General features: G+C 43.9%; 1 long non-coding RNA gene across 3 annotated transcripts in view; it reads left to right on the top strand.

The window, feature by feature from the left end:
* The window catches only part of LOC307094531, a 503912-nt gene that overhangs the window by 190000 nt on the left and 290427 nt on the right, over window positions 1–23485 (top strand). For all 3 annotated transcript variants that reach the window (XR_013813081.1, XR_013813082.1, XR_013813083.1), the window contains exon 4: window positions 6623–6782. This is a non-coding gene — a long non-coding RNA (uncharacterized lncRNA). The remainder of the gene's footprint in view (window positions 1–6622; window positions 6783–23485) is intronic.

Genomic DNA, 23485 nt, shown 5'->3' with positions numbered 1-23485 from the left:
GCAGCTGATCAATGATTCTCTCTTATCATTGATGATGTTTCTATCTCTCTCTCCCTCTCCCTTCCCCTCTGAAATCAATAAAAAATATATATTAAAAAAAAGTGAATTCTGTCACTCTCCTTTCTGAATTTCTAATCAATGGACTCCAAGGGAATGATGTTTTGCTCTTTAGGGAAATGTATCCTTGAGAGGGCCATCATGTTTAAAGGCCTATCAAGGCCGTCAGATGTCTTGATGTAGGATCCAGAAAATGGACTTTCCCAAGCCACCTCACTGAATGTGTTCCCATTAACTCACTGTTTTTGCTCATAGACAGCTGAGCTCCTCTTGCCAAGATCTCTGCAAATGGCCTTGATCTTTGGCTCAAGGATCAGTTCAAACGAGGATCCGGATAGAGGGGGACAGTAACACCCCAGGAAGCTTGACTGAGTTCAGAGGACAAAGTTAGAGGCCATCATGAGGAATTCATACAGACCTTCTAGCCTAAGTTTGATGAGTTATTTATATATTTTGGAAATTAAACCTTTATCCGAGCTACTGTTTGCAAACATCACATCTCCCATCTGGTTAGCTGCCTCTTTATTTTGTTGTCAGTTTCTTTTGCTATTCAGAAGCTTTTTAGTCCCATTCACTTATTTTTTAATTTTTGCCTTTATTTCCCTTGTCTTTGGGGTCAAGTTCATAAAATGTTCTCTATGACCAAGGTCCATAATTTTGGTATCTCTATTTTCTTCTATGTAGTTTCTTATTGTTTTAGATAATTATTTTTTTAAGTGTTTTCAAGATGGTGGCACTTTATTTCAATCTCTACAATCCCCAAACCCCAGGAAAAAATGTGAATGTCTTGGGCCTTTTTTTGGATATCCAAGGCTCAAAGACAGAGTAACAATTCAAATGGAGGTCTCCCCACACCCAAGGATATGCCCTTGACAATACTCTCTCGTGTGTTTCTTCCTTTTGACTATCTTGGGCCAGAAGGCATTTTGGTGGAAACTTGTTAGAATTCCTTGTGGTTAAGGTTTGCTGTGTGGAAGCTGTGTTGTCCTGGTTGCCTGAGTTTCGGGGAGAGGAGTGACCCTGAGAACAAAACGCATGCAGCTGTCGGAGCTGTAAGCCCTGGAATAGGCCAACGATTTTACAGTTCAAGACCAGATGTGATCCAATGTGTCGACAAAAAGCAGGGTCATGAGGTCAAGTGCCGACTTTCCAGATCAATTTTTAAACTGTCTCCGCTGATTAGGGCAATGGACGCAGCCATACATTCTTGGGGAAGGTATTGATCAGGGAACAGATGCTAAGGTAATTTATCCCAGCTTAGAAAAATGGTCCACGAGGTATTCTGCCTGATTCATATCTCTCTCTCTCTCTCTAACACTCTCTCTAACTCTCTCTCTCTCTCTCTCTCTCTCTCTCTCTCTCTCTCTCTCCCTCTCTCTCTCTTATTCTGCATATTTGAAAGCATTTTGGAGGGGAACTGTGGGAATCATCTTCCCCGGAACACTGGCAGATCTTTCTTAATTCCATTAATGGAAGCTTGATGCCAGGTCAAAACGCTTGGTTAAATATTATCCTAACTGCTGCCTTTGTTTCCAGCATTCCACTGGCAGGGAGATTAGAACCCGGTTTTCTGAACACATGTGAAGAGGGAAGGAGGCATTCTGTTTTTCTTTGTCCTGGCTGTTATCTGGGAGGTTCTGGTCTCAGAGTCGTTGCTGAGTTGTGCTGTCCTGCATGAAAGAAGCCCGGGAGGTAAATCCCAGCTTCTCTTCCCAGAGTCCCAGCAAAGGGCTGCGGTTCTGGACACCTTCCCGGGCTCATTCTTTTCCAAACGAGGAATCCTGAGGTCCAGCCTATAGTATAAAATTACTCAAATTCCAGTTTCCCTTCCAGAAAATGGATAGAGCGGGATACATTTCGCATTGCTAAGTAGTAGGCACTTGCCATTGCTCCCTCCAAACATGGCGTGCACGTGGGTGTCTAAGTACCAGCCGGTAATCTCGCGTGGTTTCCATCTCCACTCTGCACACCTGGAGGGGATGGTGCACAGAATGGGGTTCCCTGGTCCTAGAAAGAGTGGATGAGACCTGAACTGGCTGGCTCTCGGGAGGAAGAACCAAGCAGGTTCATTGTGAATTCCTTTATGAGAGATTTCCCAGGGGAAAACGCAATGGGGAACTTACTGCCATTCTGAAGTTCTTTTACGGATGCCAATGGGGCTCTTGCTTCATTCTTCTATGACATTCATTTGCACAGCAGACACACAATAACTGTTACATTTTATAGTAAGAAGAAAATGATACCTGTTCTTTAGCATCTTTCTACTCATTTTGCTGAGAGTGTCTTCTCAGATGATCCAGAATCTAGTTCTTCATGAGCCAGCGTGAAGGCAGGATGAACGTGAAGAGCAGTTCAAGGTTTACATTTGAATCCTGTGTCCGTACCATTGGCCTGAAGGGCCTGAGTCAGGGATGTACAAGGTCAAAGGGACTCATGCTTCCCTTGGTATTATGCCCTCATCCTTACACCCGGAACACAGTTTCCACAAACATGGAGTCTGCCAGTATGCACGGTGAAGCAGAATTCCACAGGATCCCAATTCCTTACATCTTAATTCAGACAGATACATACACAGAGAGGTATAACATGATGTGATAAGTATGTATGATAGTATTGGGATAAACAGGGACCCTCGGTGAGCACCAGGCCAGCAGCTCAGCCTGAGGATGTCAGGATTGCTTAATCCAGGAGGTGCATCTAAATGAGTTCCTGGATGGTGAATAGTGCTTTACCCAGCAGAGAAGAGAGGAGGGTGTGGCAGAATTTGAAGATGACCCCAGTGACCTTTGCTCTCGTATAATCTCCTCCCCTTAAGTGTGGGTAGAACTTGTGAATATAATGAGATATGACTCCCATGATTGTATTACTGTCAAAAGGGACTTTGCAGATATAATCAAGGTCCCTATCAGTTGCAGTAATCAAAAGATTTATCTGGGTGGGTCGGGTGGAATCACCTAAGCCTTTAAAAGGGATTGAGACTTTTCTGGAATCAGAGAGTTTAGAAGGGCCTGTAGAGGGGTCCATGTGTTAGGGACCTGAGAGAAGCTTCTAGGAGCTGCTAGACAACAGTTAGAAGGACCAAAGGAACCTGGGTTCTTAGCTGCAAGGAAGTTAATTCTACCAATAACCATAAACTAAAAACCTATCAAGTTGCTCACATGAAAATAAATGGGTGTAAGCAAAATGACACGGGCTATAACAATGGTTTAATTCCTCTTGTGTGTGTATATATGTTCTGTGTTCACAGCATAGCAATTTGGCTGATTCATGACACTATTTTAAGGTAAAGTGGATAAAGAATACAAAGTGGAACTCCATCATTCATCTTATCTAATCCCCTGCCTGTAGACAGAGAATGTTATTATCCCCATGAAGTAATAGAGGTCGAGGAGGCCAACTCACCTGCCCCCAGGCAGTCAGCAGAGGGCAGAGTGCTCCATTCTTCAGATCCCCGATTCTTCTGTTATTCTCTTGAGAACAGGCCAGGCAAATGGTCACACTGGGAAAGGTAGGAGGCCTGGGAGCTACAAGGACAGGGTCACGGGAGAAATTCCGGGGATGGGAATTCCCCAGATGAGTCTGGGAACAATGTGGGTGACCAAGTATTTCATTCCGAGTCTTTGTCATATTGAACATCGAGTCTATTGTATAATTTTATCCAATTGGAAAACATCTCATTTCTTAACATGGAATAGCTAGATAGCTTTGGTTTAATCCCAACAGTTGTGCAAAACAGACTCCGATTCAAACTTAAAGAACTATGTTCAGTGTTGTTGTGTTTTTTTCATTAACCCAGAGTTGAGATTTAATTGTGCCTCCGGCCCTAGCAACACTCGTGTGCCTGTTGGCATAGTCCCTAGAAACCCAGATGTTGCATATTAATAACATGATAACCATTACTGCCGTGGCTTCCTGTAGCATTTTTTGTTTGTAGATTATCTTAAAAAACAAATAAGAAAAAAAGCTTCATTACTTTAGGTCCTTACGTAGATGAAACATTTGCTTTTGCACTTGACTGTTGTCAGACACACAGTGGTTGAAACAGAACAGAACGGCCCATCTCCTGGGATCCTCCCAGGCCCCCTTTGAAGTCCCCGGGAACATGGTGCAGAGCAGGGACATGTCACACGGAGGGGACTGATCAGGATCAGCCTCCTGAAAGCAGGGTGAAAATCTGTTCACTCCTGCAAATAATACCTCTTGGGTTTCCACTTATATTCAAACCTTTTGAGGATCCTGGGGAAATACCGCAGGAGCAGGACTTCTGTTCCCTGTGAATCGAGGATTTGTTGCGCTGGAAAAAGAATCCATCCTGTGGGGGTGTCGACGGCAGCTGGCGGGGTACCAGGAAGGGGGAAGGATTACAAACTGGGCCCTGGCCCCAGTTGGATGGGATTTCAACGGAGTGTGGTATTATTTTTCCTTTATGTTCAACTGCCTTTTGGTTTTCTTCTCTGTTGGGATGTGAGAGAGCTCACTCGGCCCAGGCCTGTGCCGTCCATGTGTCTGAGAAGAGCCCCATGGCTGTCCACTCTAGACATGCGTCATTTTCCCAAAGCCCCTAGGAGCCCTTCGGCGTTGGTGGTTTTCCCAGGTGTGCTAGGAAATGGTGTGTTCGAAACTCCAGAAACTTCAGAAAGGCTTCTCTTTAGTGGATCATGCTATTCCTGGGGATGACTACGGGATTTATAAAAGCAATCAACATTTTGGACCAGATTCCAATATGAGGCAACACAACCAGCTACAATCCAGTCTAACCCTAACAGATCGTTACATCATCATCCACTTGGGAATTTGCTGTTTACATGTGTCGGCCTCCTCATGTTTTAACCCCATCAAATTGGCCACACACAGGAAAAGCTCCCAGTCACTTCCGTGCAAGCACAGTTTGCAGGAAGAGCCCTGCTGGGTGCCAGCTCTGCCGTGGAGCCCAAGTGCCCTGACGGTGATTACCACATCTTTCCCCAGTGCTGACCTGAGCTCTGGGAGAGGCTCTGCCAGGACCCCACAGAGCTACCATCCCACAGGCTTCTTGCTAAGATTCTGCAGAGTCATGCCTCTGTCACAGCTATAGAAAGAGCCACACCCGATATCAGGGGATCTTTTTATCATAACCTGGCCTTACTCTAGCTGTGGCCCTGGGTTACTAGGATGGCTGGTAAGATATTTCCTACATCTCATAGGACCTGGGCGATTGGGTGAGGGATAGATATCTGATGCAATTTTTGATATGTTGCCAATTGTATGCTGTCCTGCAACTCTCCATGGTCACCTTAAAATCCAGACATCAAATCCTATCTAATAAAAAGGTAATATGCAAATTGACCATCACTCCAACACACAGATGGCCACCCCCATGTGGTCAGAGATGGCCACCCCCATGTGGACACAAGATGGCTGGCAGGGGAGGGCAGTTGTGGGTGATCAGGCCGGCAGGGGAGGGCAGTTAGGGGTGACCAGGCCAATAGGGGAGGGAAGTTAGGGGCAATTGGGCCAGCAGGGGAGCAGTTAGGCATCAATCAGGCTGGCAGGGGAGTGGTTAGGGGGTGATCAGGTTGGCAGGCAGAAGCAGTTAGGGGCAATCAGGCAGGCAGGCAAGTGGTTGGGAGCCAGCAGTGCTGGATTTTGAGGAGATCGGGCCTAAATGGGCAGTCGGACATCTCTCAAGGGGTCCCAGATTGGAGATGGTGCAGGCTGGGCTGAGGGACCCCTGCCTTCTGTACACGAATTTCGTGCACCGGGCCTCTAGTAGCCTTATAATGGTGGTGTTTTGAGAAACTAAAGGTAAGTCAATAGGGCAAAGAAAGAGAGAGAGAGAAAGAGAGAGAGAAATAGCTGGAGAGCATGAGACATAGAGAAGAGATGGAGAATTCAGTGGAAGCAAGACATGATAGGAAAGCGACCACGAGAAAGATAAACCCTCAAATACTTCTGAAGTGTACTGAGCAGGGTACTAGAATCCTCAGTAGGAAGCATGGGGCTGCAAGCTCCTTTTCTTCAGTAACTGGAAGAACCTAGAACCTTAGAAGATGAAATCAGGCAGGCAACAGATACGTAGTTTGTCCTTCTCTATTGTTCAAATCTTTCGCCTCTCAAGGCCCCAATTCGAATGTCCTTTCCTCCAGAAACTCACCTCCACCCCGGGGTCAGCATGAAAGGCGTTTCTCTGAGGATGTTCTGCCAAGTTCCATGGACAGGAGCCTTATTCCTTGGGGGGTAGGGAGTGGGGTGGGCAGGGACCTTGTGGGTAGCCCTACACCATCAATAGGCCATCCAGTTTTGCATCCTTCTAAAGTGAAAACATAATTGCATGAAAAGAGTCTTTCACGGAGGACAGGTTGGTTTACGCAGTGTCATCATGTCCTTGAAAGGAGCGTGGATTCATTTTATTATTTCCCCTGAAGGGAAGCTTGAACTCTTCCTGTGCCAGCGGGGCGCTTCCCCCCACCCCCCTCCCCCGTCCAAGGGTGTTCCTAGCCCACAGTAACTTCTGAAAGATGACCCTGCATTCCACAGATGTCAGATTATAAATATAAAGCTGCCCTTTTTGTTTTTTTCCTTTCAGGAAAGAACTCCCCATTTCACCTTCCTGAGCAGTGGAATCCGTGGCTCAGCAACAGCGGCTGCCCGTGAGACGTCAGCTCGCAAATACATTCCACGGCTTATTTGCGGAGGGAAATGCCCTCTACCTCTTGACCTTTCAGATAGCTAGTGAAAGCAAACAGGTGAGCCTTCCCTTTTTCTCCTTCTAACCAAACAGGAAGAACGTGTCCCACCCTGGCCTTGGCTGGTAACCAAACGCAGGGGTTTCACGGCCATTCCTGAAGGATCACGGCTCAGATGACAGGGACAAGTCCTGGCCTGGTCATGGCAGAGGTGACACTCCTGGTGTCTTCCTAGAAACCACAGCAGCCGGGGTTTCTGGAAGGGCGTGGCTGGGAGAAGCCGAATCCATTCGGTTTTGTGTGTACCGTAACCTTGCACCTTTTTGCCTGTAAATCTGCACCGTTTGAACGTTCACCACATCCTTTTTCTGTCCGGGCCTGTGAAACTGCTTCCTTTAATCCAGCAGATAGATGCCTGTGGTTTCCGAGCTCTGGGATGTTCCATTCCACGAGCCACATGCGTGTGGTTAGTTAATGACCTGGTTGTCTACTGAGGTTTGTGACCAGGGATTGTTGCGAAGCTCTACCTGACTTCTTCCTCCTGCTGGAGAAGATGAGACCATTCTTACCATATTAGTCATGCTGGGCCTTTTCTTCCTTTTTCTTTTCTTTTCTTTTTTTTTTTTTTAATATTACGCAGGAAATGTTCCTCTCCAAGAGCACATAATTTGGCCAATAGCAGCTTCCTAGGTTCAGAGCCACCTCACCACCTCCCGTGAGTTCTCCAAGATAAAGTTTGTAATAGCACAGTTTTAGCGGTGGGAATGTCACCACGTTGCACTAACTCAAGGCATGCCTTGGCATCCAGTCACTCTGCAAATATTTACCGAGCAGAGTTCACTGGGGTCACTGGGATGAACTGGATGGTTGTTATTCCTCATGCCTAGAATTTACCATGACCCACACAAAGTCACACAAGCACTGTTTTGTTCTGAAACGGGCATTTGAGTCTTGAGTTCTGAACACAGCAGACCAGGTAGTACCACTCTTCTTGAATTAAAGGGTTGACGATTGCAGTAGCAATGGAGTTGGACACGCAATCCAGGTGGCTGCTGTTTGGGGCTGAAATTCACCCCTTTGGCATTGGAACATCTCGATGCACAAGCCAGGCTCCGGTGCTAACAGGTTCACAAACAAGACCAAGTTCAGTCCTCCTAATGGATATTTTGTCGTTTGGAACCTGTCTACAGCCTGTCAGATAGGCAATCCAAATCTGAGGCTGTCTACGTATTTCAAAAGAGCCAGCTGAAAAGCAGAGGGTAGAGGAGAGAGTTGCCATAGTCTACACAAAGCCATCGGTTTGTCATTGGTGTGTCATCCGTGATGGTCAGCCTTATGTGTCAACTTAGCTATGCGATGGCAGCCAGTCACTCAACCAAACTCCCATCTACGTGTCGGTGCGAGGGTATTTTGTGACGTGATGAAGGTCTGCAGTCGCTGGCTTTATGTAACGGAGATTCCCAGATGTTCTGAGTGGCTCTGCTCCAAGTATTTGAAAGGCCTTGAGGACAGAACTGAGGTTTTCCTCTGGAAGAAGGCAGTCCACCTGTGGTTTGGAGCAGCGGTCACCAACCGGTGGTCCATTTGGTCTGAAAGGTTGGCGAACGCTGGTCTGGAGCATCACTTCTGCCTGAGAGTTTGCGCACTGACCTCCTTGCTAGCCTGCCCCACAGATTAGGACCTGCCTAGGCAGCCCGTAATTGCAAAAGCCAATTGCTTACAAATCTCTCTCTCTCTCCATATACATATAGGGTGTCCCCCCAAAAAAAATTATGCTCACTTTGAATGATTATAAAGTCAGTATTTATTAACATACAGTTCATTTTCAAAATTAAGTGCATTATTAGTTAAAGTGTGTATACACTTTTTGGGGACACCCTATGTATTTAACATAATATGTTACATATAATTACTTATATGTGATGAACACATTATGTTGTATATAATTAATATTAGTATATTGCTATGTATTAATATATCTCCTACTGGGTCTGTTGCCCTCACGGATACTGATACATCCTCTCATCACTAGCCTAGAGGTAGTAAACCACCAGCTTGATGATTTTTTCTTTTTCACTGAATCAAATATCAATGCCCAAAGATAGTATGTAAGGTTAGCAATGACCCTCACGGCATGTCTACACCAGAACTATACAAAATTTTCCATCTGGTCTCAACACAAAAGCTAGAGGTGTCCTGGTAACCATGAATAAGATCACGTCACTTCACCGTTTAATAGCCTGACTGATTTCCTCCCACACTCGGTCAATGCCAGGGTCTCTGTATCAGCCTGCAGACCTGCCAGATCCAAGCCTTGCTTCCTTGGGCCATGTCACCCTCTCGCTTCTGTGCTCCAGCCACACTGAGCCTTTCTGTTCCTCATAGAAGCCAGTCACACGCTTTATTCGGGGCCAAGGCTTTATTTCCTGTTACTTGATTTTCCTTTCTTTATAGCCCTTATAACCATTTAACATATTCCATATTCACTGCTCTGCTCAAAATCGATCTCCTTTAGAATGTAAAGGTCCACAAAAGCAGGGACTTCTATTTTGTTCTCTGCTGTGTGTCCCCAGTACACCCACAAATTAGGTAACCTGTTGATATCTGTTGAATGAATGGATGGATGGATGGATGGGTGAGCTTCATTCAGTGGTAAAGTCAGCCAAATATGGGAGTGGGTGTCATTTAGGTAAAATGATTGTGCTGAATTTTAATTTTCTGCCAGGTATTTTTCTCCACATAGATAATGTTTCAAAGGGCATTGACTTGCGATCGAAACATTTTCAGTTACTTCCCACCCTGAGCTATAGACACCCTGAGCTATAGATATAGAAAATGATCTGAATTTTCCAAAGTAGCTTGATACTTTTCTGCAATCAGAGTTCCTACATGGCATAATCTTTAAAAAAAAACAACACACACACACATTTTTATTGATTTCAGAGAGGAAGGGAGAGGGAGAGTTAGAAACATCAATAGTGAGAGAGAATCATTGATCAGCTGCCTCCTGCACACCCCCTACCGGGGATCAAGCCACAACCCGGGCATGTGCCCTTGACCAGAATCGAACCCAGGACCCTTCAGTCCACAGACAGACGCTCTGTCCACTGAGCCAAACCAGCTAGGGCCCACATGGCATACTCTTGAAGAAAGGGTACTGTTTCATCTCATGTCCATGTACAGTAAGCTCTGGAACAGCCCATAATTTTACACTGAATATTGCCACCTGAAAGGATCTCAGCATTCCACCATTATTTATTAGTTCCTACATTTATTGCCTTTTCTCGGAGCTCAAAAAAACAACAACACACAGGTGAAACTTAAAAGTTTAATTAAACATCAGATGGGTGGTTCTAATCAAGCTGGCGAAGCGCCAGGGCATTCCGAGATTCTCAAATAGCATAATCTAATTAATTTTTTTCTAGAACACAGAGGTCATAAACACACGGTAATCTGAAACACTCGCTGCCCTGCCAGCTGGCATCTTCTGGTTTCCAGCTTCCCTGCACTGTAATTTTGCTCCCCGTTGTGAGAAAGCATGGATTTCTCCATTTTGGTGGATTGTATTAAGTTGCATGCTATTCAGTTGAGGTATTTTTTAATGAACTGATTACACGTTGGTTAATAATAGAACATTGCCTCAACAGTCAACTGTCGAATATCACTTGTAAAGAAATTACTTCAGTCTTGCAGTAGGAGTGCTTGGGAATAGGACTGACCTGTGAAAACAATATGATTACCCAGCAGTGAGTTAATTGAATTATAAATGAATGCCTCTGGATTGGAGATCAGGGTTATTGAGAGTAACAACATCCACAATAACAGTGCCTACCAAACACACATTTAAATGTTTCCTACCAAAATAATGTTTTCTGTTGCTGCTGTCCCTGTTTAATTTTAGCAGTGGATAATAATGCAAAGGTCATGGCTGGTACTGGATAGGCTTATTGCTTTGAAGGTGGTAGAGCTAGTTCCTTCTACAATGTTCAACTCAAGTTAGCTCCTAATTCTTCCACTTCTAATCTTGGATCTGATGGGTCCTCATTCCTCACTGTGCACACATCAGTGGCAGTCTTGCAGACAATAATGAGCTTCCTTTGAAGGCAGCATTTGTCTTCCCAGATGTGCTGGCTCTGGACCTGTTTGTCCTTAGTGCTATTCCTCATCCTCACCTGCTCTGCTGTGCAGAAAATCCGACCCTCTGTGGGCTGGGTTTCCCAGGCTCCAAAGTCAACTGGCTCCAACTGGGCTCAGACCTTGGGAAAGAAACACTTGCAGGAGATTGGGGGTGTACTTAAGGGAAGACTAGGTCAGGGCACCCCTCTCTGTGCCTCTGATGGCATCTCTCATAGCAGCAGCATCTCTCCTTCCCGCCTAGTAGACTCCCCATACTCCCTGCATCCAGCTCAGAGCTGACAGCCTCTTCTTGCCTTTGCTGATTTCTGGGTTGCCTCGCTGTCTCATTAGACTTAGCTTTTCTATCACCAGCATAACCAATCCCCTGCGTTGATGTCCTACTGCTCTCAATATTCAGTGGCTTTTATTTCCTGATAAAACCAGAGGCTAGGTCCATTTTTCATTCATTTCAGATGCTGGTTGCTCAACATTTTTATGACATCCTTTGAAGCAGGATTGCCTAAAAGATGTTTTCTCTTCCCCTTTGAAAGAGCATTTTGGATTTGAGAGAAGAAGAGGCGTGGGGGAAGGGTAGCTGTTTATAAGGCATTAGCTCACTGTATCCCAGAGTCCCATTTTTCCTGCACAGCAGGGCACGCATTCTTGGTGAGGTCATACACACCTGGGGACATGATGTCATCTTGCACATTGTGTTACAAACAGGTTTAATAATGCATTGTTGCATCTTAAACCTCGAGGTGGAATGCTCCCCTCCAGCCACCAAACCCAGGATCCATCTGGTAGACATGTTAGCCGACGACCCCAAGAGCCCAGCCTATTTCTCCCTGTTGAGATAGAGCAGAAATGACTCCTGCAGATTGAACGCTCAGTTTTATGACACAGCGATGATGTCATCACTGTGAGTGATTTTTTTCTTTGTCTGCCTTTTTATTTCTCCTTCTTTCCTCCTCCCCCTCCTTCCTGTGCTTCTCAAACCTTCCCTGAGATCCAGTAGCTTAAAAGAGGGACTTATGCAGGAAAATTGCTGGCATTTTTCGGCCAAGCAATCTGGAACCTTTCCTATCACCTCCACCTAAGGGCTGAACCGCTACATAGAGGCTAGTGCATCAAGGAAACCTAGTCCATTGCGAGAGATATATGGCTTATAATGGGTCAACAATGCCCCCATAGATTTCATTAAGTGCTGGACACCCACGTCCGTTTCCAACCTGAAAACTATAGAATCCTCTTTGATTCCGCTCTTCTCTCCCCATCTCTGTCCAATCACAATGTGCTCATAGTCCTTGTTCCCAGTTTTGCTACCTACTAGCCGACCCCAAACATCCCTAACCACACTCCCTGTTTCCAGAATTCTCCGTGAAAGTTCTCACATCTCTTTATTATTTGTGTTGTTCTTCCTTAGTGCTTTCAGACTTAGAAATGTGACTTACTCTTCAAAGTCCTTCGCAAATGTCACTTTTTCTGCAAACATCCCAGATCATGTACACAATTGATCCTAGACCAAATCTATCTATCTATCTATCTATCTATCTATCTATCTATCTATCTATCTCTATAGTCTAATAGATAGATAGATAGATAGATAGATAGATAGATAGATAGATAGATATGGATATAGGTATAAATATAGATATAGATATAGATATAGATATAGATATAGATATAGATATAGATATAGGTATGTAGATATATTTGATCTAGAGTCAATATAGATAGTTACAGATAGATATAGATATAGATATAGATATAGATATAGATATAGATATAGATAGATTTACTCTCAAGGATAGGGAGAACAACAGAGAAGAAACAATGTTGGAAGCTAGAAAGCAGATTGATGAATAGTAAATGACTTAGATACCCAAGGAGTAGAAGTCAAAGCCAGTAGTAGGAAAAACTGAAGACAAACCCAGATTTAAGTACATAATCCCCAAAGGTTCACAATTTGGCCTCAACCAGGTATCTTGAGATGTGGGAGTAAAGGGGACCGGATACATTTTAAAAATTGGTTGAAAGTATTTTTTTAAAGAAATGGGCAGATCGTCAGTTCCCTAGCTCACTATGCCAGACTGTTCTTCCCCAGCTTATTGTCTAGAGAGCACAAAACACGGGATCTTAAGGTGGAATAGGCACAGTTGATGATGCCAATGTCAAACTAAAACAAGTAATCCAATGTGTGCAGACTGCAAATACCCTCTGCTCTCTGTGTCCACTGGGTTCTCAGGACATTAGCTACCAGACACACATTTAAAAAAAATCTTCGATGGGAAATATTTCTTTGTCAAAAAGGAGGATATAAAGATATTGACAGTAGAGATTCTCCGTTAAAACCACCCAGCCAAATCACTCTGTAGTGAAACCGACACTGAGAACAGCAAATAAGCTAGAGTGCCCTCCTCTTAAATATAAAAATGAGCAGAGCACCCAACATGGAATATACAGAACAGGAAAGAACCCATGCTCCCCACAACTACCCCATCACACAAAGCCACTTGGCTAAGACATGATTTATAGAGAGAAGAGAACTTCAATATCGACAAGTTTTTATTAATATTATAAGGGAGATAAAATATAAATATAACCATGTAATAAGAATCAGAGATTCTTTTTTAAAGGAAGGAAGAAATTGTTAATAGAAGATAAATTTATGAGCATAATATGACCAATGCAAGTAGTTCAAATTCCAAAGCAGAGGAGTTCCAGAAAGAATAGAGAAATCGAGAGGAGCAATAAATACATCAATAAAATTATTTTTTTAAGTTTCCAAAATGGAAGGACCAGATTAAAACAGTTTACCGAGTATCCAGTAAAAGAAACAAAAATAAAGCCATTTGAAGGCAAATCATTGTGAAATTTCAACAAAGAAAAAAGATCCTGCCCTAACCAGTTTGGCTCAGTGGATAGAGCGTCGGCCTGTGGACTGAAGGGTCCCAGGTTCGAACCTGGTCAAGGGCATGTACCTTGGTTGTGGGCACATCCCCAGTAAGGGGTGTGCAGGAGGCAGCTGATTGATGTTTCTCTCTCATCGATGTTACTAACTTTCTATCCCTCTCCCTTCCTCTCTGTAATAAATCAATACAATACATTAAAAAAAAAAATCCCAAAAGTTTCCAAAAATGGAAAAAAAATAGGTCATATAGTCATATACAAAGGACCAGGATCAGAAAGAATTTGGTCTTCTCGGCAACCCAGAAGGTCAAAAGCAATAAAGCAATGCCTTCAGAATTCTAAAGGAAAATGATTTCCAATCTAGATATTTAGACCCTGATATACTGTCAATCAAATAGGAAGGTAAAATAAAGCGACTATTAGGTTGACAATGTGTCAAGTATTTCTCTCTGAATTTCTCTTGCATTCAGATGGTACGTATTCACTAGTTCATGTGTGCATTCAAAAATGATTGGTAACTAGGAGAAGACATGAGACCTGGGCAGTAGGAGACCCAAAGAGGAGAAAAACAGCAGACATGTTCAGGAGGGCTGTGCAGGGAGATTCCAGGATGGAGCTGTGCCCCAGGCACACCGTGACCACCAGTCTGGTTTGAGCATCTCAGGAAGCTTTGGAAGAAATTCTGGAAGATGAAACTGAGTGGCTATCAAATGTCTGTGAATGTTTGAAGAAAAAATTCAGACCAATGATGAAGCATTTGGGGTTAAATTGGTGATAAGTACGCCTAAAATAAGTACACCCTGTTTGAGATGATATGGAATTTGTATACTCCACAATACATCCATGGACTTACACAATCCTGACTGGGAGAAATGATACATCTGAGGACCGATACACCCCAGCAGGAAGACAGTCTTCTGAGCTTCTGAATCTAGAAGCTGCCTTAGATATCTGGATATAGGAGCCTGAGATTTGACAGATAAGTTGTTGCCATCTGACAAAAACCACCCGTCCAATTAGCAGTAGTGAACATCACATCTCCCGAGATGGACCTTGAGGATGAGTGAACCTGGCCTTGATCACCCCCCACCTCTGTGGATAAGCTGGGAGCTCTGGTTCTAAGATTGTTCACCAGAACTATTACAGTCACTTCAAAAGATGATTTTGGCTGCAAGAGTCACAAGACTGAAGAGTAATCAGTCCATGAGCTCTTTTAATAGTAAATTGTTTGCTTGCATTTCAGCTGAGAGTGGTTGGGTTGGCCTCATTTTAAACTTAGCAAACCTCTCAGACTAGTTTTCCAATGCTTTTGATCTTCAGTAATCAAAGTATGTTTAGCTGAGCACTCTCCCCTTAATTTTTAAAACCCACACATACTTTATAGGAAATGTTACTCACATTGTTTTGATTCATTTACATGTTAAATCATCAAAATATTCTTTGGGAAGGGTGTTTTGATGTCCAAGAACCCTTTTCAAGCATTTTTATAAGCTGTTTTTCTTCAAAACAGGAAGCTTCCTTTTGCCAAGAATAAACAAACTAAAAGCTCAAGAGGCAGGAGGTTGCTTGAAAACTCCAAGCCCACAAGGTTGAGTGGGTTCTAAACTTGGCACCGCACCTTCCCCCATCCTTTTGTTTCATGTGGTTCCTTGTCTTCCTCCCCAAACCAGGCCCCTACAGCCGGGCTAGGGGGGGAGGGCGAAGAACAAACAGGAAGAGAAAATAAACACCCGTTGGAGATCCCATTTTTAAAATGTTATTGAATGTATTGGAGGTGGCATCGGTTAATAAGATTATATAAGTTTCAAGTGTACAATTCTACATCATCTATATATAGCATTGTGTGTTCACCACCCAAAAATCAAGTCTCCTTCCGTCACCATGTACTTGAATCCCCGGAGGTAGAAGAGGGTAAATAGAGGTAACAGATAAGCTATGCTTTATTCCCCAGGCTTTGTTCCGAGAAACCATTGACATTATGCTCTGGGAAGCCGAGGCCCTGAACGGTGAATTTTTCTCAAGGTCACAGTGCAAATTCGGATCCAAGCCAAGCAACCAAGACAGCACTCCCTTTGCCTGCTGCCTTATGCCCTCGCCCTCAGCCCTGAGCCCTCCCAGTCACAGACAGGACACACAGTTCACGCCCTCCACGCAAAAGATGAGCCGGTTCTAAATCTCAGATCAGCTGTAAATCACCAAACCTTGCAGCTTCCAAAAGCCAGAAAGCACCTCATCATGAGTTTTCAACTCTGCCAGAGAGAGGGGCCCTGCCCAGTTCTCATTCTGCTCAGGTCCCAGAAAAGTGTGTGATGGTGTGTGTGGGACATGGCGTTGTGGGTGGGCAGCGCGGAGCAACCGGGCTCCCACCCACAGGAGGAACATTGTTGGCCCCAGTCAGAATCTTTCCCAAGGACTGGCAGATTCCTTATGCCTGGTGCTTTGGTTCCCAGAGGTAGGCATCTCTGAAATTTAGGTCCACTTCCAAGTATTCTGAACACGATGCTCAAGCCCTCCCTGGCCTGCATTTCCGAGGCAGCTGGTGCCAGAAACCTATCTGCATATTTTCCCTTTTATATCCCAATTCCAAACTTAGTTTTCTTTTTTACATTTGGCCCTAGAATCCTAGGGAAAGGGGGGAAGGCAGGATCCAACAAAAAAGCTATTCAGCCCAAGTGAATCAACATTTTAAAAAAAAAATGAATAATCATTTTGGTAAGCTTTTAGATTCGCATTGCATTGCATTGCTAAGCAATATGAACATGAAGCCAGCTGAAAAAAAGACTATTTTTCTCATCCCACCCTGCACTACAAATCACATCAGTACTAAATTCTTATTTTAAAAACCGTGAGACACATAGTTTATCTCTCCTCTCAAGCTGTCTCTGAGCCAGTCAAAAATTCCACCGCATTGAAAATGATCAAATATGCATATTGCATTTTCATTAGAAATTTATGGGGCCTGGGTAGACCCAGGTCAATTGCTGGAGCATGTTGTCCACCTGTCACCACTTGAAAGAAACTCAACCCACCACCCCAGTGCTAAAATTATTGGGTTATTTATACCCCAACAGGCAAGATGACAGGATGCAAATATACTTTGTTCTTTGTTGCTTTTCACAAACAGGCAAATTATTCTCCTTCCTCTAAATCCGTGGTCGGCAAACTGAGGCTTGCGAGCCACATGTGGCTCTTTGGCCCCTTGAGTGTGGCTCTTCCACAAAATACTACGGCCTGGGCGAGTCTATTTTGAAGAAGTGGCATTAGAAGAAGTTTAAGTTAAAAAAAAATTGGCTCTCCAAAGAAATTTCAATCGTTGTACTGTTGATATTTGGCTCTGTTGACTAATGAGTTTGCCGACCACTGCTCTAAATGGATAAGAGAACGTAGGACAAAACAGAATGCTACACATATGTCAAGACAAGACTGAAGAGTTCTCTCAAAGCTACTAAAACGCCTCTGAACAGGTCAAGGATTTGTATTCCCTTTATCTCCTCTTCCTCCCTTTTAAAGAGGCATCAGCTTCTACGTTAAGGCTGGGGCTATATTGGAAAAATAATAACTGACCAGTTTGCCAGGCACGTGTGGAGGAAGAGTTGCCATCCAGGGAGTTGGGGCTAATAAACTTCACGATGACAGAGTAGAAACAGACAGAGGCCATGTATAGTGAGTGGAAACCACGCCCAAGGGGGAGCTGTAACCTGCTGAGTGGGAGGGGCCCAGAAGGGAATGCTGTCATTGAAGGTCATCTGGACCCAAACCAACACAGGAACAAGCACAACAGTGCCCGGAACCTAATCACAAAGCTGCTAATGTGGACCAAGACTTGATCATCACAAAGGTTCCCACCCGCTTCTATGTGACCCTCAGGCTCCCTCTCTGGGGGGATCTGCAATAGGGTTGAATGGAACAGTCCACGCTGACTCACTCACTCAGTGTCTGAAAGTCCCTCACTGGTCTTCTCACACCTCAGTCCTACCCATTTTGTCTGTCCCAGCCTGAAGGACACCTTCTCTGGACTATTCCATTCAATTGTCCCTTATCACATGACCTTTTGTGACATCACCTGTCTTTTGTCTCCAAACTGTGCCGTACGGAATGGGGATGGGAGAACGCATTTCCCATGATCGTCTCCAGGAAGCCCCTGCAGCAGTCCTATCACTGTCAGTACCGTTACTCCAACACCCCCCCCCCCTTTTTTAGTTATATGAAAGTGTCTTTTTCTTAAAAATTTATCTTTATTATTGAAAGTATTACAGATGTTCCCGTTTTTCCCCATTGACCCCCTCCACCCTCCTCCTGCCCCTCCCCAGGCCTTCACCACACTATTCTCTGTGTCTATGGGTTATGCATATATGCATACAAATTCTTTGATTAATCTCTTCCATCCCCCCTGCCTTGCCCTCTTCTCTCTGAGATTCATCAGTCTCTTCCATGCTTCCATGTCTCTGGGTATATTTTGTTCTTCAGTTTATTTTGTTCACTAGATTCCATCCCTTTGAGAAAGAGGTGGCCTCGGCCGGCGTGGCTCAGTGGTTGAGCGTTGACCTATGAACCAGGAGGTCACAGTTCGATTCCTGGTCAGGATACATGCCCAGGTTGTGGGCTCAATCCCCAGTGTGGGCCTTGCAGGAGGCAGCGGATCAATGATTCTTTCTCATATCTCTCTCCCTCCCTCCCTCCCTCCCTCCCTCCCTCCCTCCCTCCCTCCCTCCCTCCCTCCCTCTTCCTTCCTCTCTGAAATCAATAAAAACATTTAACAAAAAAAAAGAGGTGGTGTTGGGTGTTGGGGTATCATTATCCATGAATGTGCTGTTACTGGCATCGCATGATTTTCTCTGCCTGTGAACAGTTTTCTTTTTCTCTGTACTTTCCTACATTCCCACATTGTTGATGTGCTTATACTGAGGAACAGGAAGTAGAGTTGGGCTTGTTATTATTATCATTTTAAAGTAAATATAACTTCTGTTGGAACTTGACTAAAAGTAACTTCGACACTCCATAGAATTGCATATTTTCATTTCATTAGAAAAAGAAGACATGAGAATCTGTTAGACATGGAGAATCTTTTACCTCCATGTAAGGGGCCACATAGCATGAACATTTCACTTGTAGGTTTTATTTGGGAACTAGAGAATTATTCTTATGCAGGAGCCAATACCATCTTCTTGAACTATTCTGCCTGATTATCCTTTTGTTCAAATAACCTATGTGACTGTGAATATACTGGCTTGAATTTATTTTTGCTCTTTGTTGACCAGTTATTTCAATAAACGGCCTGAAATTTGTTAGTTTTCTAGTGCTGTGTAAAGAAAAACAATGTGAAGCCTTTTGGCACCTACTACACTGGAGGAGTGAATCATCCCCTTAGTCATAAACACAAGGATGTTTATTGAGACAGTGAGGAAATAAAAGAGCTTAAAGGGAGAAAATGAGAAAAAAACAAACCCCTTAAAATTGTTAACTTTATCCAACTAGAAATAGCAAAATAAGCAAACCATATTTTTAAATGAAAATATACCCAAGTCATTGTATCTCAAGTTCTAAACATAGTATAGGGGGATGAATGGGGATGGATGGAGACTTGACTTGGGATGGTGAACACACACTACAGTGTACAGATGATGCGTGTGGAATTTTACACCTGAAACCTGTATAATTTTGTTGACCTGTGTCACCCCCAATAAATTCAATAAAAAGGGAAAAAATAAGAAAATAAAAATAAAGTTCCACACATAGAAAAACCAAGGGCAAAACTTTCATGCATCATAGGGTCAGTGTTTGAGATGGTTAAATACACGAGTCATTGGGAAGGAAAGGGATGAATGAGATGCCAACTTCTGGGTTCACTTGGAACAACCCATGTCTGTCTTCCATGACTGTGGTTCCCATGGTCCCTCCCATCAGAGCTGATCTCAGACATGGATTTCAGTAAAATGAAATACTCAGAGTTATTTAAATGCATTCTCTCTTCTCTTCTGGTTCTTTAAAACAGTTCAGTAGAGTCACCTGTATTTGTGTTATTAAATCTGATGCATGTGTTTTATTTCTTGCATTACTTGACCTCTCAGCAGTATTTGACACTGTGGTTGACATGATTGAGCATACCCTCCATTCTGGAAATACTTCTTCCCTGGTTTCTATCTTCTGTGACTCCCTTCTCTTCTCTTTCTCCTGCTCTGGCTGCCCTTGAATGGCCTTCATTAGAACTTTCAACATTGGTGTTCCTCAAGGCCAAATCCTGGGTCCTCTGTTCTTCTGACTCTCTACTCTGCCCCCTGGATGAGCTCATGAGTTCTCTCAAATTTACAGATTTCCCTTAGATTGCGCAACTGAGTCCTCAGCTGGTTCACACCACTGTCACCAATACCATAGACTAGAGTCCTACCACTAATTCATGTTTTTTCACTCATTCATTTAATAAATGTTTATAAAGTGGCGCCAGTGAGGCTCTGGGGATAAAGCAATGAGCAAAATGATGCCTTTGTCCTCATAGAGCTTGTAGTCCAAATGTTGAAACCAAACAGTCAAGAAATAAATGCTTTGGTACAGTCAAAGAAGTGGAGAACAACTTTGGGGTGAGTGTAGGGAGTGTACCTCTGTTGTCCTGGCCTACATATTAATAGCACCTCAGTTCATTCTTACAAATGTCCTCATTTGGACAAGAAATTATATGACCACCTTAACAGTGGCCGGGGGAAAGGGTGACTATTTTAACTGAGTCACAGAGGAGGAGTACACTGGAGAGTTGGAAGAATAGTGATGAAGCAGCCAGAGTGGTTGGAGGACTGTGAGAGTCTGTATTGAAAGATAAAGTGGCAGAGGCCATATGGATCCAGAGCCCATAGAAATTCACTCAGAGTGAGGTGGCAGCCCCTGGAGGGTTTTGAGGAGGGAGGGGGCAGTATAGACTGAGTTGAGTTTTAACAGGCTCACTGTGGCTCCTGGGCTGAGAATGAATGTAGGAAGACAAGGGTAAGGAAGCCACTTAGAAGGCTACTGCAATAATTCAGGAAAGAGACGAGAGGGGGCTATTATAATAATTCAGACTTGACTCCCTATTTGGGATTGGCAAAATCTAGTCCAATCCTGAAGGTAGAACTAGAAGATAATCTGATTGGATATGGGATGGGAGCTAAAGAGGAGAGTCAAAATGTTTCCAAGGTGTTTTCCCAAAAGAAAGACTGAGAGGGAACAAGCTGGTAAGGAAGCGAGGAGTAACTGATGGGTTATTTATTTTCAAATGTCTAGTAGACTAGTCCAGTGCTGTCAGAAGACCAATCCTGGTTATTCATGGGCCCAGAATACACCAAGTCTCTCCTATCTTTTTTTCCCCCCTCTTCCCTTCACCCATCCCTCAAGCTTTAGTATCTCCATCTACTGGGGGAAGGTGGGAAAGAAAAAAATATATTCTCTTCCTTGCTCCTCCAATATTTACTGTGTCTCCTCACATAGTTCCCATTTATCTCCCCACAAATCACCTAAAATCTTCTAAGAGCTTAAAGCTTTGGGGGGGAAATCCAGAAAGACTTTTAGGTACTATGGCTAGCACCCTGCCAGTTACTTCTCTTGAGGAAATGACATATATCACTCAAAATATTCTCCAGTCACATTAATATTACTTAGCATTCATTAGGAGTGGATTGTATTCCGTACTTGTGCATTATTTCATTTAATTATCTCTATAAATTCTTGACTGAATTTTAGTAGTGGCGCTTACTGCCCTGTGTCCCAGGTATGCTCTACCCCATCCTAAGAGTATTGTTCAAGTGTGTTAGACACCTCTTACATACACTCAGCTTCATTTGCCTCTTTGTTTGGTCTACTATTATCACACCATACTCTCAGTGGGATTTTATCAACATCATCTAGGTGCAACCTGGCACCCCCTCACCTCTTCTCTTGCCCTGTGGACAACGTAGGTTGTATTTGATGCCTATGTATTCACAATTCAGAATGCAAAAGTGTTGAATTCCAAAGGGTCAACTTTTGACTTCTGGGAGACAAGAGCTAATGAAAAACTTTTCCTTCTGTTATACTTCATCCCTCCATCTCAACTGGGTACACCTACCAGACAATGTATATGGCTTCCCAAAGGACAGCCCTGCGTGATACAATGAATGTATGTACTTAGCTGCAGCCAACTCAATACATTAACCTTATATGGGCTCTCCCTCCTTACCTAATTCACTCCCTTTGCCTCTCAGCCCTGTTCCCATGATTCACAATCTTGATAAAGTCATAGCATGCATGCTTTTGCTCCAGGTTCCCTTTCTGGGAGAACACAGGACGCCTGACACTTTCATGGACACTCGTGAGTAGAGAACTGGATAAATGAAATAAAACTTCCATTTCGGCTCAGCTGGTGTGACTCAATGGTTGAACGTCAACCTAGGAACCAGGAGGTCACAGTGGTTCGATTCCCAGTCAGGGCACACACCCAGGTTTCAGGCTCAATCCCCGGTAGGGGGCGTGCAGGAGTCAGCCAATCAATGATTCTCTCTCACCATTGATGTTTCTATCTCTCTCTCCCTCTCCCTTCCTCTCTGAAATCAATAAAAAAAATATTTTTAAAAAACTTCCATTTGGCAAAAAGGGCAATGTGAAACACGCAGAAATCACTGGTACGTGGCACATATCAGAACCCGCTGGCATGAAGAACAAGGACAACCTGTCCTGGCCGTGAAAGGTGTTCCTGGGTCGGCTAATGAGAACACCCGCCCCTGGTTCTAACCTATGAATGGGTTTCCCTTGTCTGTTGTCTTCCATGGAGATAGACTTTGGAAAGGATGCAATTTCTGGGGCCTGACCACTTGAGCAGCCCACTTCCTGTTGATGTGATTCCTGGATCCTTGGGATTATCTTAGGATTTGAGAAATACTGGCTCTTTTGGCCAGTCGGAGGGTTTTTTTGGCAGTACAGCTCACTTAAAAATTTAGTAGGCTGCTGGTCTATTTTCTTTGGGTCTATGTGCTTGTGATCAATTCCACGGCTAGGGTCAAAGCCAACTCCGTTGTTAGTTCATGGCCATCTGAATCTAGGCCATTTTATCTCCTAGAAACATATCTCTGTGCTCTTTCCGTCTCACGGTTCCTTGTTTAACGGCCACAGCCATATTCTTGGCCTATTACTCGAGGCAACTTGAAAATTTGCCTTTATGGATGGAGGCCCTAATTATATATTCCTCGTATTTCGGCTACTCCACATCTGTGTCTTCAGAGCGTGACTGTTCCCTTTGTCTAGCAAAGAATGCTTAGCAGGAGGAGCTGGGAGGAAACTTGGTCTCACTCATTTCCTCCTCAATTCCCCCAGCTGTCTGCCTCTGTTGTCACCAACCTTGACGTGAGGTGGAGATTGTCCCTGCAAGAGTTCAAATCAGATTGGTGGATTCCCTGGCAGCATGTCTCCTTAACTCTTCTTTTGCTCTTACCTTTTGTACCTAATTCATAAGGCAGTTTGTCTGCTCAACTTTAAAAATATATCTCAAATTGGAAAATATCATCCTTTTCAACACCAGCCCCTAGCTGGTCCAATTATTCTACCACCGTGTTCTCTGTAGAGAGCATAATAGCCTCCTGACATGACTTGACTTACAATGCCCATGGGTTCTGGCCCACATGCTCGCTTTCTATCTTTCCTTGGTCACTATGCTGCGTCACAGGGGCCACCTAGCTTGTTATTACTTGAAATACCAGCCGTGCCTCCTTGAGACCTGTATACCAGCTGAAATCTCTTCCCAG

The sequence above is a fragment of the Cnephaeus nilssonii genome, assembly GCF_951640355.1.
Source record: "Cnephaeus nilssonii genome assembly, chromosome: 23".
NCBI classification, from domain to species: domain Eukaryota; kingdom Metazoa; phylum Chordata; class Mammalia; order Chiroptera; family Vespertilionidae; genus Cnephaeus; species Cnephaeus nilssonii.
This window is presented reverse-complemented; position numbering and strand designations above follow the sequence as displayed.